The sequence below is a fragment of the Lonchura striata genome, chromosome 4 (assembly GCF_050655825.1).
Source record: "Lonchura striata isolate lonStrDom1 chromosome 4, ASM5065582v1, whole genome shotgun sequence".
NCBI classification, from domain to species: Eukaryota; Metazoa; Chordata; class Aves; order Passeriformes; family Estrildidae; genus Lonchura; species Lonchura striata.
In genome coordinates, this window is record NC_140706.1 from 45,647,173 (window position 1) to 45,664,504 (window position 17,332).

The window sequence follows — 17,332 nt, forward strand, 5'->3', positions numbered from 1 at the left end:
TACAATTACAGAAGCAAACTGAGAGCATCACAGAAATGACTAATTTTGATTTGAGCCACTTAGCACAGGCCCCTGCAGTATGTACCTCAGCCACCCACAAGAATCAGAAGAGCAAGGATTTCAGTATCACCTGCTCACACAACCTTCCTGCTTTGCAATTGATTAATATCCTTGCAGAGTAATGAACAAGGTCAGGTAAGTGATTTTCTACACATGTTGTAAACCTTGTGCATTGCAACTGTACTCAGCAAATGTCACCAATTGTGCAGCTTTCGATTCAGTTGATCCTGAGCAATTCTCCTGACCTTCTAGTTTTTGTGGCACCTCTGCACCTGGTTCTTTTTTTATCACTTCATTTTTTCTTTTGGTTGTCCTCTTTGGCAGGAGCCTTTTCATCCCTTTTCTCCACTTTCTGTGGAGAGCCTGGATAGGGCAATCCTTGAATTTCCTCTATTTTGCACTTTTACTTGGGTGTTGGAAACACTTGACTGGAAGAACTTGCCTTTTGTTCTCTGTACAGCAACTAGTCAGACAAGTTCCTGACCTATAAGTCCTCTCTGATTCATGATGGTACTTAAAATAAACAACAAGAAACAGTAATAATAATAGGAACAACAATAATAGAAGAACCTAACAAGGCTTTAGGTATTTAATACTAAGCACACTTCATTGCAGTTTTCTGGGATATGATATAAAAACTCACTAGCAATGCCAAGAAAGTGGTGTGTGGGTGTGTGTGTGGTGGAAACAAAGCCAAATGAAATAAAATATAATGTCTTAAAATGATATTTTATACCTTCTTTTTAGAATAAGTCGGTCACAAAAGAAAAAAGCCTCAAAAACCCCCCACATTCCCCCTGCTCCTGAGTCCAAACAAACAAGCAAGAACTAAAAGCAAAAGAAACAGTCATAGGAAATGAGAGGAAGAAATGCAGATGACACACAGCATGTCAGACAGAACAATAATACAAAGCCAGGAAATTGTTGTCCTCTAGTGATGACTTTGGCCCACAGTCATGCTTATCCCATCTCCCAATATCATTTGGATGGTTAACTGTGATGCATGCTATAGTGTTACTTTTTATATTTATATTTCTTCATTTTTATACGATTTCCACTTTGCAAATCTTTAGGAAAACACATTTTACAGCAATTGCTTCTTTAAGGTGGATGCTGCTCAGTGAAGGGCTAGCTCACTTTTATTGCCTTTCATCTCCTCATCTCTGACATCAATGAGAAATAACCATCTGTGTAACTACAAAATACATCTGTGAGAAAAAAAAAATCTATGCCTGAAAATAATATTACACTCCTAAGCAACATCCCCTTAAGCAAGGAAGTTGGTGATGCAGACATCTCTCTGTACCTCTTCTCACACAAGAGGGACAGAGAAAGATGAGAACCTGGCTTTGAATGCTTAACTTGTATAAGGCTCTTCTGGCTTTTGCTGGCACCTTTATCCCTGGTGCTTACCTTGCAGCTTTTTTGTCCCTTGCATCTGTCCATCGGAGCAGATGATAAGAGATTTTTCATGACCAAGTCTTGTGGAATTTGTACTCATATCTGAATGCATGCATTTTGAAGCTCTGGCAATTTGTTCCTCTGTTGAGTTTTTGGCAATCTTGTCTGTAATTTAAAAGAAAAAAAAATGAGAAAGAGGAAAAGCAAGCTAGGAAAAGATTAAAATAATAAATAATAAAAAAATTCAGGCTCACTAACAAATTTCTGGAATGACTTCTTGGCTTTAGGCTTAAAATTGGGATGTTTCACAGTAGCATTAATATGGCATACAAAAGCAAACCCAAACAATTCAAAGGACATTAATACTTGATGTACATACACACATTTAAGGAACAGCAGGAATTTTGGACTAAATAAGAGCAGAAATAAGGAGAGACAGCTGGGAGAGGTGAACAGGAAGGGTTGAAATTTTGTGTCAACAAATGATAAAGTACAGTTTTATAAGCCTACTTACTTTATTCTCTATTCAAATAAAAGAAGCATTTTGCTACTGTCAGTAATGTTTATGCACTGACTAAAGCTAAAAACACACTGGCTGTGTGAAGTTTAGTTTTTTATTCAGCAGAGCCTCTTTAAAATATATATGAAAAAAAATATATATGAAAAACTTCTCAAAGTTAAGTTTCTTTTTAAAAATAAATATAAGAAGCTAATCTTGAAACTTTTCTACACATGAGTAGTCATCTCAGGTTAGTAACAACCATCCAGGTATTTCAAAGCACTGCACATGAATTAATTTATAAATGGGAATATTTACACAAGTCCAGCAAAAAAGGGTTTACAGGATCAGGTCCTAATTTTTATCCATCATATTGAAATGGATTTAAAACTAAATACCTTCAAAAGCCTGAGGTAAAATACTGTACATATACTTATGAGTTAATCAGGCTGTAGAAAGAACAGAAGTCAAGCCTAAGAAACCAACAGTAATTTCACTGTCTGTTTATAAGCTTGGAGTTTAGCATCCATATGTCTTACAAATGTTCAACATTTTCCAGCTTTTACTTGCTTCAAAATACACTTTAAAATAAAATACACAGCTGTATGTGTACAAATACATGTGTGTAAGTTAGGCATAAAAAAGAAGGTATTTCTATACAAGGTGAAGAAATGTATATAATTTCATTGACATCACAAGCCACAGATTAGAGCATAATAACATTATAAGGTAAAACATAAAAGTTACGTAGAGACATATTTTTAAAATAGACAATGATGACAGCCATTCTGAGCGCTCTTCTTTACTAAGGAAAGTGTATATCTTCCTTTATGGCTTCTTGTGCCAACAGTTTTTGAGCAGAAGTTAAAATTAGTGATTCACTCTGCCTAAGAAGATTGGTGGCTTTTGTATTACATCCTACAGAGGGGTCCAAGACACACACATGGAACTGTATCTAAAAGCCATCATAGTAACCCAGAATTGTTCCATGACTTTATTTCCATGAATTACACCCCTTCTTTGTTGCAGTTCCCAATAGTCCAGTTCTTTTAGAAAACCTTTCCTCTTTTGCAATGAAGTAATGCACACAAAGAAACTTTTTCATGGACTGAGTATGTATATTTGTAAGCTTTATTACAAGCACCATGAATCTTGGGAACTTTGGCTAGAGCACTAGGAAAGGTAACTTTGTGCTAGGGAAAAAAATCCCTAAAGCCCTTCATGATCCCAAGGCTGAGGGAGTATATGTCATGGAGCCAAGCTGGCAAACAAATGACTGGAGATGGCTCTAACTTGGGGCTGTCAACACAGTAGCAAGAAGAACCTTCCAATAGGAACATTAAATCATATTGAAGCTGTATTGCAAATGGCATTTTAAAAGCACCAAGGAGAGGAAAAACAATCACTGTTGATGCAAGATGGTAAACAGCACCATTAATGACAAGCATTTCACTAAAAATTTGGTCTACATTTAGAACAAGATTTTCTTATACTTGCACTTTAAATCAATGTTCACAAATGAACACAAGCAATATTAGCCCAGGTTTTGTCCCAACTATTAAACAGAACCAGTACAGACTAAAACAAATTTGTCATGTTGGGAATGAATGCTAATTTCCAAAAAGCATTCTGATGTGCAGCTACAGCCCTACAATAATCAATCATCAATTGGTCATAGAAAGAGAGTATTCTTATAAGAATATTCTATTCTTATACAAAGATCTTCATTTAAAACATGTGCACTGTTCTCAAGAGATAAGAGATGAAGGTTTCTTCCAATGAATAAAGCAATAGTTTCCATGGAATCAACGCATTTAAATCCAGGAAAATACAAAACAGGAAAATACAAAGCAAGAGAAAAATACCAAAATATGTAGATTGAAGCAGCACTGGTAGGATTCCTATTCTTCTATTTCTTACTTCATTTTAAAAATGCAGCATCCTAACTTTTCTAATTTAGGAAAGGAAAATGGATATTATAATCCATACCAAAATATTCTTGAAGAATTTAGAACTTAATATTCCCTTCCAAAATGACAGGAAATATGGTATTGATCCAAATTTTGTCAGTGGAAACCGATCCAATAAAATGTGTACCCTTTCAGAGTAAGCAGAGGGCTATTTTAAGCCATGGAAAAAACCCTGAATTATGTTAGATGATTGATAGTAATATAATTTAAGGTAAAGGTTAAGTATCTAAATGAAATACATAAAATCCTCAGAATAAGTTCAAAATCAAAGTACAAAAATGGTTTGAATCTGAGAATTTTTTTATATTCAAATCCATAACTCTTCAGCTCCCTGATAATAATGTTAAATCCCCTGGAAAATGAAGGGGATGGAAGGAGAAAAAACTCCAACATTTCTGCTGTTTATTTTTGAAACATAGGCATTTTCTTTCCCTTAAGTGAGCTTACAACCACCCTGGCACCTATTCTGCACCACTAAATAACAACTGGATGCTCATGCTTGTGGAAAGCTGGGTGAGGGAAGCAATTTAAAATTTATTTTCATAGTGGAAAATAGGTTTTGCCAAAATAGTTTCAGTTTATGAAAGGAGAGAACAGCTGTATTTGGTTTATAATAAATCTTTCACAAATCAGTAAAAGCAAATAGACAGCACAACTGTAAACCATAAAAGTGGAAAATATTAGACAACAGAGAGTGAAATTGTTAAACTTTCCCACAGATGCTGTTGGTAAAATGCCTCTGCAGAATTTGTACACGAAATGTGCATGAAAATCAAACCTGAAGGCAAGAGGCATTGGAATGAGGCAGAATTACTTATTAGAGGGATATCCTATTAAGGTGGCTGTTCTGGGCATCGAGTAAGGTGTCTCCAGCAGCTTCCTGCTCCTATTACTGAATGTTAGTGCAGAATAATTACTTGCTTGCCAAAAATGAGAGGACATTGACCCTGCAGATTTATTGAATTCGTGCTGCTTGCCTTCGGGCCATGTCGGGGGTTATTCAATTTTGCCTGAGGAGGACAATCTATTATGAGAGATGAGTCAAGAAGGCCCCATTCCCTGATTGCCCCCCAAAACCATTATCGCAGTGTGGAGGGGGCACGAGCAGCGAGTGGACGGCCGAGGCAGCGCCGATGCCGGTTACCGGGGGACCAGATGCAATTTGCATCGTGAGCAGCGCGCAGCCCTGGGCAATCAGCCGGGCCCGGCCGGCGGCCGCACGGGCGCCGCGCCGCTAATTGCTTCTGCTTGGCGTGCCAGCCTTCCCCGCGCGAGCAGGAGGCACAGCGCTTCGTCTGCACCTGGGGGAATATTTTTATATCGACAAAGTTGTCCCCAAAGGGAAAACCCAGTATTCAAGGTGCAGTGCATTTTTACACCTCTGATGCTGCCTCTTTTTACTGTGCTAATTGTTTGGTGTTGATGCTTTCCAGCAAATTTATGAGACAGAGTCAAGTCACAGCTTCATTTAAAATAAGCGGACCTATAAAACCAACAAAAAGGTTTTATAGGTGGAGTTAAAAACCAAAACAACCAATACAAACGAAACCCCAGTGGATTCATTTTTGTTGGAAGAGAAATATGTGATCATTTGCAACAAGCTTGCCACAATATCAGTGGGAATCTTTCCAGTGGATTTTAATCACTTTCAATCAGGCAACTTTTTTCACATGAAGGTCCTGTTCTTAAAAGATTTTACAAGCTCCCCAGCTTTGAAAGGAGGAGTGCTGTATTACACACCTGAACACAGTTGCTAAACTTATGAAACTATTGGACATGCAAAACAAATCAATGTTTTCCTGTTCTCAAAGAATATACTCTTCCCAATGTTACCTGCTGCAGGTTAAATTGATTTGAATCCTGACTCAATGTCAAATGAAGCCACTAGAAGTGTTCTGTGACTCATTTAAAGATGTTTGGTTTAATTTGAACCACATTAAACTCTTTGCTTATGAAAAAATAGAAGTTTAGCACAGAAATGCATGTGAAAATATAGGTGTCAGCACAGAAAAATGAAATTGTTTCCTCAGTTCTGTTAATTACCCTCCTGTCCCTTACACCCTATTTTCCAATATTTTTTGTAGTTTGGAATTTTCCTAATATCTATGAAAACCTGAAATATTTTTCTCTAGGTTTGAAAATTAGTTAAAAGCTAGGGCTGATAAGCTTACAAGATTAAAGTGAAATATGCCTTTTAGCATATCCTAGTAACCATAAAAACCCTCCCTTTCTAATGTTATGCTGTCCATCTTAGCATAAATGATCACATTTATAAAGAGAACAAAAAATTCTACTGTTATCTATCAATGGACAACCAAATGAAAGAACAAGGCAAAGTGAGTACAAATATAAACTAATTTAATCTGCCATGATGACTGCTCTGTCACTGGTCTGCAGGGATGGTTTGAGGGCACAGTGTGTATCTACATACAAGTTACGAAATTGATTCCTCTTGAAACCTCACCTTGGTTTACATGAGGGCAAGCAAAGGAAGATGAAGACATTGTGTTAATCTTGTTTGCAGTGAATAAGAGCGGTCCATATTTAAGGGCTTGGTTTAAGACCTCTAGGTGCATTCAGACTGATAAAGTGTGTCCTTTCCTCATGAAAACTCAATCCTACAATTAACTGCTTTCTTTAAATTAAAAAAGAATTAAAAATTTAAACTGTTCATAGTAATTTTCCATTCACATATTCCTTTCCTGAAGCAAAACAGAGTAGCATCAGAGTAACTATGAGATATTGAGTGTCACTTGGGCTACCTGGGGTATCCCTTTCACCCAATTATTGCAGAAGAGCTCCAACCTCCAATCCATCGTGGGTCACCAGCCTCACATCGATTGCTCCGGTTGGGATATCTAGAATGGCACTTGGCCACTTGATTTGCATCATACAGAAATATTACAGAACTGTAATGAAGTATTATATAATATTAAGAAAACACTGAAAAGCATTCAAAACTTGTTCTGAAGAAAATCTTTCTCAATTTACTCCCCATCTTTTCTGGAGTGAACATTCCTCTAACACCAGACAGCTTCAAAGCATTGGGACAGTATCTGCCTGAACTGAGGCACCTCTGGCCAACTTTCTCCTTGTGACATTTTCCATGTGTCCCAAAGTGGAATATATCCCACACAATGCATGATGAAAAATTCCTGAGAACCATATTACTATAATGAGATAACAATTATAACAACACTTTGCATTCTCAATTGCTTATTCAGTTGAAAGTTAAGTCCCAAAGTGCATGCGTGAAAGAACTGCATTATTAAAGACTCCATTTTAATATTTACTAAGATCTTAGTGGATGACTTGGCAACCACTGTAACATTTCTTTTTACTGTAAGGGTTTTCCAGGGCTTTGTGCTCTTTGAGCAGGATTGGAGAAAGCTCTGAATGGATTTTCGTTGTTTTATTTTCAGACATGCTAATGAAAGAAATTTCTCTGTGTAGTGTCATACAGACAGCCAAAGGTTTCTTCTGCCATGCTGAGCTTTGGGGTACCTTTTCCACAGAGGAAGATACATACAGCTAAGGGTAATTCTTTTACCCCAAATCACACCCAGAAAAGAAAGAAGCAACTGGCTATTGCACCTTGCAGATAATTGCTAACAGCAGTGGAATCTGTATCAGCAGTATCGTGACAGCTGATACTCTTCCTTGTCAGCAGGGGAGAGCTACACAACAGGTAACTTTCCTGACATCCAGGTCTTCCATGTTTGGCCTCTTTAGGACTGCTGGGACAGCAAGACATATTACCTGAGGAGAGGCATGGTGCTAAAATGGCTCTGCATTTTTCCAGCATAAAGATTACCTTTCTAGCATATTTAGCATGACCTTCTAGTGTTAAATAGTAAACCCCAAGTCTTTTGTATAGTGTCTATACACATACACCATCTATCCACCCTTTCCGCAGAGAACACACCTATACACATCTCCAAACTGGGTTGGCATCATTCTGATCTTTGTATGATGATACCAGAAGGGTTTTTTTTCTCCAGATAAAATACATTTCTAATGATTCATTCTCCACTGCAGGCCTGCCTCATCCACTCTAGAGAGACCAAAAAGCTTCAGCAAAACCTCAGTTTTGTCCCATTACTAAATATGCAGCTTTTCTTGCAGAAGTGCTAACAGATAGGTGGTGTAGCAAAACATTTTCATGGCCTCAGTAATTTCACTGTAGATGCCAGTATTTTTCAGATGATAGTCACAGTCCATGGCCCCTGGGGAATGTACTCTAGCCCAAGATGGATGTGCACAACCTGCAGAAAAGAAAAACTGCAGGATGGTCACATACCTTTAGAAGGGCTGTTTACCAGCAATATATAGCTGTTTATGGCCAGAAAGACAAAGCTTTAATGAATCAGAAAGTGTTCCCACTTCTTAAATCTCTGACATAGCTATTTTAGAAGTAAGTGCACCAGATAGAATTCTGTTCTTTTCCTGGCATATTTTGCTTTCTTTCCTACTAGGTGAACAATCTTAGCAACATCCCCAACACCTCATATCAAAAAATTAGTATTTTGTAATATTTCCTTTGTGAGAGAGTCAAATAAACCAGAAATTATAGGATTTAAAACAGAGACACATGACTCAACTATGCTTTTTAGTCAAAAGTTTCTCACTAAAGTTTTGTAAGACTAAAGACAGTAGGATTTGGCTGAGGAGGTGATGATGCTGAGCTCCGTCCCATAATGCAGACACTCAGCCCTCCACATTCTCCTGTGGCAAAAATGGCTCTTTATGCATTTTACATAAGATAAAGTTACTCTTCTGAGAAGATTGGCTCTTTATTTTCAAAAGCCACCCCCTTCCTACCATTCCAAGTGACTGGAACTCAATCAGCACCTCATCTGGAAGGATTGACTTGAGACATTGATTCTTGAGGTGCTGGATTAAGGCAGCAAGAGCAAGGCATATTGATCCCATTTGTAGCTTTTTCTCTCAGCTTTTACACTATAGAAATAATTTTTACATTTTTCAACTCCTTTTCTCTATCTACCCTTTTCCAGAAATAATTTTAGATTTGCAGATATAAAAATGTATCTTAGAGCATTTCAAGGAGCTGACCAACTTAAAATGGAGTAGAATTTGATAATTCAGTGAATTTCACTAATTGCATCTAATGCTTCAGTTTTATTTGTGATTTCATATTAAAAAAGGTTTTTTAAAAGCTTATTTTGGAAATAAGCTCTCTTAGACCATAAATATACTCTATTAAGTAAATTACTGTTTAGAAACTCTTGTTTAGAGGGTTGCCTATCTAATGAAGTGCAACAAATCCAAACAAGCTGTGGTATTTTGCTTCAGAAATAATTGCCATACTTTACCCTTTAAACTATGTTAAAGCTCTAAAAAGGAACTTTTCTTTCTGACTCCAAGTTATAAAGATAGCTTTTTTTGTACCAGTTCACAAGAACAAGTTAACAGAAAGGCAATGGGCCCCATAAATGAAAAATACCTGGGAGCAATGATCAGCAGCACAGAACCAGCAAAGCATCATTCTTCACTGTTCCTGTGCTAGGGGAAATTTGGCAAAAATAAAGGAGAGATTTTCTTCCCAGCCATCCCTGCGTGCCAGTGCAATCCTTGGGAGCCATCATCAGCCATACATTCAAGTAAAGCATAAATATGTTAAACCTGTCTCTGTAACAAATAAGGTCTGGCACTGCAAATGTCACTTCTGGTCATGGACCATAATTCTGAGCTCAGCAGTATTCACATACCTCCATTTGGGGCAGCAGCAGTAAAAACAGAAAGGTGTCTGGTTTCCACACGATATTTTCTGGCATAGATGAATTTTGTTCTGCATTGGAGGATTAGGATTAGAGTAGAAACATAAAATAACTTCAGGACTTCTTTTCCAGCATGGGTTCTTCTTATTAGAATCACATGGGGACAGAAACAGAGCATAAAAATAGTAAATCTGTTATTATTTCAGTAATATTTATTATTCATACACAGGATATATTGTGAGAAGAATTCTGGACATGTATCAGTAAAGTTATATTAATAAATAAATCACTCTCCACTTGGTTTCCCAGATATAAGAATTGCTTAAGTAAATAACAAACGAAAATATCAGCTTTTGACTACTTGCAGTATTCCAAACAGCACACCAAAACGTGAGGTAGGGTGAAGTCCTTTTTAGGACAGGATTGCTAAGGTTTGGACACATAGGAGACATGTAGCTAGAAAAGAAGGCCATCAAACTACCAGATTGAAAAGAAAACTTAAAGAAAAGTTAATTTATGACAATAGGTAAATAAAGGTAGGAAAGACCGGAGCTTATCAGGAAGAACATTGTCTCCTAGGTTTAGACATAGCTTTGATGAGAGGACCTTGGCTAGTCAGAGATGGGTGGGGTGAATAGAATTGACTGACAGGTTGCTGTTGGAAAGTTACACCTGACTTGCTTATAATGACTGAAACAGGAGGCAGTGGCAAGAGGAAATAAAAGTTATAAATCTTTGAATGAGAGGTGAGGACATAACAAGAGGAAATGGTAAAAAGATTGGCCAAGGTACCAGCTTGAGTAGAAGAAAACAGATTCAGGGTAATGAAGTAGAGGTGACAGCTTGCTTAAATAAAATTGTCATTCAAAACATAGAAATAAAGACAAAAATAAGGTCCTCTGAGCGTGAATATGCACTTCTGGTGGACTGCAACCATAAACATTGTAATAGAAAAATCAGCTCAGCACACGTGATTTGAAACAGAAAAACCAATTTCAGTACATCAGGGAGCAAATCTTTTGCGCTCTTTTCCTCTCCTTAATTAGCTTCTTTGACAGTATTTTCCCTCTGTCCATAGTGATTCTCTGATGTTTTCTCCCAAAAGTTTTCTCTGGGCTCTTCCACCACCACTGAAATGTATAAAATAACTGTAGAGCCAATTCATATCCCAGAACTAGATGTCCAGCCTCAATTCCCCAAGGAAATATCAATTTCTAGCACATTGCTCACTTGGCAGGTTAGGACCTTGCACTGCAACCCAGTGAATCTCTGGAGGACACAACTGACTTTTCTTTCTTAGAAGTATAGGAGAAAATAAGAATGTTACTTTGTGCTGTTTACAAGATAAAAACTGAAGACCTTCTTCTGTGGATTCCCATGTGAGGTATCTGAAAGCACAAAGTACCCTGGTGAAATGTCAGGCTGTGCACACTGACTGCTGTGTTCAGACTTTTCATGTTTTGATCAAGCCTGAAACAAGTGTCACAACTCCCAGTGGCCTCCAATTACCGGACAGCCACAGATGAACTTGTAAGAACAAACACTAATCCTAGGACAAAGAGAGATCTTATATAACTATTCCTAGGGAATTTGAGCCAAGTATTTTAAATGTGTGTTAAACCAGGACCTAGCAGGACAGTGGCTCACAACCTGCACATCAACAATGGGAAAATGTGATGTGGCAGGTGGGTCATTTCTGTTATTTGTGCCATTTGCAGATGCTGTAACACTTGCAGGCTGCTACTTTCAAAATAACTGTATAAATGGGGGCAGGAAGGACATCCAGTCTAGCAAATGCTGTCTCCTACATCCTCCCTCAAGCTCAACACATCTAAGAACAATGAAGAGGGTTCACCTCCCTTTTCTGCCACCAGGAGTTCTCGGGGGTTCATGCTGCATGTTGGGTTATAGTCCCTCTGCAGCCCCTACATCTCCAGCCCTGGGAGCCTGGACCAGAGGAAAGCTCTTCACAGCACTACCACTGCCAAAGCAGCCACTAAAGCAGGAGACAGCTCCTACCTCACATTCTTCTCCCAGAGCCTAATATATTTTTTCATTTTGAATGTATATGCTAAAAGCTTTCAACCTCGTGCTACTGTACAGACACTAAATACAATTGCCATATCTGACTATTACCTTTGAATGGAGTCAAATTATTCTACCAAATTATTTTGTTTCTCTCACTTTTGTCAAGAGGCCATACAAATTCTCACCATCAGAAACATTCTTCTGTTCAGGTTCAACATTCTTCTGACTGTTTCTCAGAGGACCTTTAAGGAAAAAATAAATAAATTAAAAACTCTGTATTGTGATCTAGCAGCTATTTTTCTCTTTTATTATGGGTACACTAGCCCCCTTGCTCAGTTGTTTTTTGTCTAATGTTCATATAAGTGTATGCGTGTGTGTGCTGGCTTATAAAGCATCAGGCTAACATTTGGCATTGGAACAGTGTAGCAGAAATTAATAGCTCCAGCTTGCAGGTAACGTTTGTATTAACTACTGATCTATTGAACTGTTATATTTAGAAGGATCATTTAAAAGAACATCTCATAGACTATTGAATTTGAAGCTGTTCCAGCTACTCTGTGGGGCTTTTTTCCCTTTCTTTTCTCTTCCCTGCAGTGAATTCTCCAAGGCAAATGGTGTAAAATATTTTGCTGGAGGGGATACTTTACTTTCAAGATTTATTCCTTTGCACCACAAATACATCAAGGAAAGAAAAAATCAAAGACAATAGCAAAAACGTTGAAGGACCTGGAAAGTTTATCTTCAATCTCATTGTGAGAGTTTGACAGTCAAGCAGTGATTGTTTGTTTTGTCATGAAGGGAGGTTTTATGATACGCAGCTATGATCAAACTGAGATAACTCTCACTATTTTATTTTAATATTTGTTTTTCCTTTGATGCAATGTCAAGGGAAGAATTGCCCTTCCTACTTGGACATCTGCTGCAGAGGAACTGCCTGTTAATTATCTTGACAGATACAACTTGCAAGTTTATTTTGATGAGCTGTTATCGATAAAATATAAAATATATCAAAGTGTTATGTGTACAAGCCTCCTTGGCATGCTAATAGCATGTATTTGGAGATGCTTGGTCTCTGCTTTTCTCCTATCAGTTGTTTGTATGCTGAACTAACACTTGGCTCTTATTTGCAATATGATGGTCAGATCATCATGCACACACCCTATTACCATCTGCATTTCTTTGAGGGGAGAAATATGCATTAGACTACTTAATACCTTGCGATATCCAAACCTGAGGGAATGTTTTATTGGTCATTTCACCTTGAGCATTTCTTCCTTTTTGCTCCCTTCCTAAAGCATCTTTTGTGACTTTTTAGCCTTATCAAGTGTTGATAGTGAAAACAAAAAAAATGTATCTTATTATTAAAGAGATTCTTGCCAGGAGGTAAAAGAAATATGTGTTCCTATGAGATTTGCTTACATATTCTGTGGATTGTAGGTAGTATAGCTTTACATTTATTGAAATTGTCTTTTCCCCCTGAGTTCTAAGAAAATATGCCTAAAGCTATTATCGCATCTATCGACTCTGTGGGATTTAATGGACGTGGCTTCTGCTCCCAGGTGGTTGGAAAATGACCTCTATGAAGCAAAGTTCAAGCAGAGTGAAAGCTCTGAGGCTGAGATTAGAGACCTGTCAGTTGCCTGGTAGGATAAAAGTGTAAAATTATATGTGACGCTCAGTTCAGTCACATCAAACAGCTCAGAAATGTTTACTGAATGAACTACACAGTTGCTAATTACACTTTCCCCTTAAGTATTCACATTATCATGGGCAAAAAACACCCAGAGAATCTGGAAAGGGAAAGCTGCTAATAAGTATGCAACAATTATACCAGGCATGGTTTTGCACCTTAATTTTCCTACAGTGATTATTTATAGTGAAGAGGCAAATTTGGCCAGTCATTACATACAGTATCTCTGGTCTTGATCTTCTGGAAAAAAAAAATGAAGAGAAATTTTAGATCAAAGTATGGCAAAAGAAGCACAATGATGAGCAATAAAATAAACACAGCTTCCTCAAAACATGGTACAAAACATTGCTTTAACCCAGTGACCCTTAGTGACCTGGCTATTCAGGGTGGTCAAATATATAATGTCAAATGATTACAGCAGCAACTAAAACCTGATGAATCAAAGTGCATTGAAATTATTCTTCCACTTCTTTCTGGAGGAAATGCATTAACCTTGCAAACTGTGTTCTCTGGGTGTTTGTTTGGTTTTTTTTTTTTCAATTATTGCAACTTCCTTATATTAAAAATTGCTTTTCTCTTGATACTTGCTAATTCCAAATTTTGTAACAGTGCATAAGACTACAGGTGAAAGACTCTCCTTCCATAAGTAAGGACTCTTTAACTATCACCCACAAAGACTTCTGATTGTGAATGGGACCCAGAAAGCAAAAGCACGTGGGCCCAGGGATGTCTGAGCTTTGTAGGGCAGTTGTTGTAGGCTGGCCTGAGACACTTCAGGTGAGAAGGGAAGACAAGGCCAGGGTGGGCTTTGCTGCTGGTGTTCACATGCTAGAAGAAAAGTGCCACCTCATCCACTTACAAGCCATTGTAAGCCCATTGAAACACCACGGTCATTAGTACATCCACAGAGCTAGAATCCTTGGATATTACATTTCCAGAGGCAGGCAGGTAGTGAAGGATTCAAACATGGGGCTGTAAGAAAGAGAGGGAAGTGCTCAAGCTCCTGCTATCTGTGTGCTCTCAGTGGTCAGTTTATGGATCTTGTTGGGTTTTTTCCTTCTTTCTTTCTATGAAAATGCATTTTACACATTAGAAATACCATTTTTTCCTTCTCAGTAATTTTTTTGTAGTCATAGTCTATAGTAAGGAAAGGAAGAATTTATTTGTTTGAAGGAATAACTACAGCAAATACAAAATTATACATAATAAAACTCAGACTTATGGTAAAGTGCTGAGTCATTCTAGAATTTTTTGCCATCTGAATATTTTGCTGTCTACTCAAAGTATAGTTTAGTTAAACTATATTACATTAGCAAGTTTAGACAACAAATTATTTCACATAGAGATATTTGCTGTAACAGTTATTGTAAATGTAGCTTTAGCTCTGTATTTGAATTTAATAGATATAATTTTTTTACTCTGATTAATTTTCACAGATAACAATTAGCTTTTTCCTGATCTTTTTTAATTCCACATTCTTTAACATAATATAAAAGACCAATTAACAAATTAATAACAATAATCTTCTACAATATATTCAATAACTCTCTCCTAAAAGAAAAGTATTTTTTCTTTCTACTTTTGTATGATCTCTAAAACATGTGCTTAATTAAAATTGATCTCTCTTACTTGAAATCTTTACTGAGTGACTTACTGAAACATGGCCTCAAACACAGTTATTTGAAATTACATTAGCAGGAGATCTAAGCAATAATGTGTAATTGCTGTTACATAGTGTCACTTACTGTTACTGTCTCAAGTATTTTAATCATGAAGAAGTATACATGGTTTTCAGCTGGTTTTTACAGACTTCTAGATTAAACCATGTACTTGGCCCAGTGATCAGAAGGTGGGACAATTTAGTTACATTTTTAAAGGAGGAGGATTTCATTTCTCAATATGGATATTCTGGAGTGATGGGCGTCTGGTGCTAAGTTCTGGGGTCCAGCTCACCCTTAGAGGTCACAAGGGGCACATCCCACAGTGTTTTCCCTGTTAGCTGAATTAGCCACACCATGAACTCTAAAGAATTAACCTAAGATAGAAGGGTATTCTGCTTTTTAAGTATGTATGTTTAAAGCTCTGTAATAACTCTTAGTGAAATACATGAAAAAAAAAATAGTTCCTTAATTTCTTCCTGTGTCTGATTCTAAATAGGCAGTAGTATCACTGATTCATTACCTTCTCTAATCTCTTCTGGAATGCCTATTTTATGCTTGGTCAACTACCAAACTTTACAGATTTCTCTGTTTCATTGTCAGAGGTGTTACTTCTATCAAGAAAATACAGAAATGCATGCCAGAGAAAACTGTACTGCTGCCAAAACACGTTAAGAACATAAACACATTGTCCAAGACATTCAAAGTAGCTCAGAAAAACTGGCTTATGTAGAGAAACAAATGCAAATATGTGGAAATAAAAGGACCACCTCTTCTGCAGAGCTTTGCCAGAAGGAGGAAGTCCCACATCACTGCCCTTCTCCAATTGATTGGCTGCACTCTCTCCAGGTATTTTGAAGGTAGATGCCTGAAAGACAGTTTGACATGAGAAATGCAGGTCAGATCATTTAGCAGCCATCCCCAAGAGCAGAGACAAATACACACGCTGGACTGGCTGATGCATGAAAAATACCCCAAGTCTCTCACACATACCATCTCTTAGAAATGGTTTCATTTTAACACTAAACCTGATCAAATTTTGAATGCCTGGGATCAAAATAGACTGGACAATTGCTTTGGTAAAAAGGCTTGTAAATCTTGATGAAAGAAAGCACTTTTTTGAAACTGTGCACATATTCCATCACTAGAATTTAAAATCTATAAGGAAAGAAGACCTTTTGGAGAAGGAGATTCCATTCAAACTTTGCTCTTTATGGACAATTTGCACAGCTGTCCCGGGGCAGAGTTTACAGAGTCCTGAATCTCTTTATAGCTCTCCTATTCTTGATAACAAAGAAAATAATAATCCCCCATAGTCTATTATTTGGAAATTATTATCCAAATCTTTACCTCCAGTCTTCTTGTGTTCTCCCTTTCAGCTATTCTGAGGGTATTAGCATAAGTGGTGAAAAACAGCTCTGAGGGGTCCTGCTAATCTCAGGGCAATGGCAAGTGGATGGGATGCCAAGGGAGTTCCACAGTGATGGATCCCAAAGTAAGCAATGACTAGAAATTCTTGTTTGGTGCACATTTTCTGTGGCAGGGTTGCTGGTGTATTATCAGACAACATGATCTGAGGCAGATATAGTAAGGATTGGATCCCAAGAATACAAGTCTACCTTTTGGTTCTTGGAATTTTTCCTACATGACTGATAATTCCTGTCCTCTGCAATAACTGTTACAAAAAAGACATTCTCAAACAAAGGGGAGGTAATTTTAGAAGATGGAAAGTAGTTTGAAAAGAAGGTCCTTACACATGTGCTATTAGAGTTGAGGAATATCAAGTGTAGACTGCCTCCCATTTGTGCTGGAATGAAGCATAGGCTCTACCCCTGGTTCTCACTGGGAAGCTGTGACTGGCTAATTGACAACCTGAGAATGAATCTTCCAAAATATTTCCTTTATATGGAACATAGTGTCAAATATCACATGATGAAAACAAAGAGATAAAAAAGCATTCCCTTTGCAGATGCTCAGTCTTAACTCTCCCCACCCAGTAGCACCATATACCCCCACTTCCTGGCCCAGACAGAGCCTTGATGGCCAAAAAAACCTGTGATTTGCAATGCCCCCTCCTGCCTCCTCTGTCTCTTTTTTTTTTCTTTAAAAAATCATATCTGATATTCTTTCTCACTTTGGAAAATATTTTTTTTCTTTGAAATTCACCTTTAATATAATCCTCATTCTTTTCCTTTTCCTGTACTTCTGGATGAACCTGTGGATTGCTTACACCATCAGAAGAGAAGGCACAGCAACCTCACTGCTTTCCTCACCATGATTGGTTTGAG

The 17,332-nt window shown here is 37.5% G+C and overlaps 1 protein-coding gene across 2 annotated transcripts in view; it reads right to left on the reverse strand.

The window, feature by feature from the left end:
• LOC146767617 (uncharacterized) overlaps nt 1–17,332 on the reverse strand; it is a 311,220-nt gene that overhangs the window by 53,716 nt on the left and 240,172 nt on the right. For both annotated transcript variants that reach the window (XR_014955155.1, XR_014955154.1), the window contains exons 12-14: nt 11,805–15,912; nt 9,660–9,808; nt 1,474–1,626 (exon numbers count right to left, since the gene is read on the reverse strand). The gene's annotated coding sequence lies outside the window, so the exon portion shown is untranslated. The remainder of the gene's footprint in view (nt 1–1,473; nt 1,627–9,659; nt 9,809–11,804; nt 15,913–17,332) is intronic.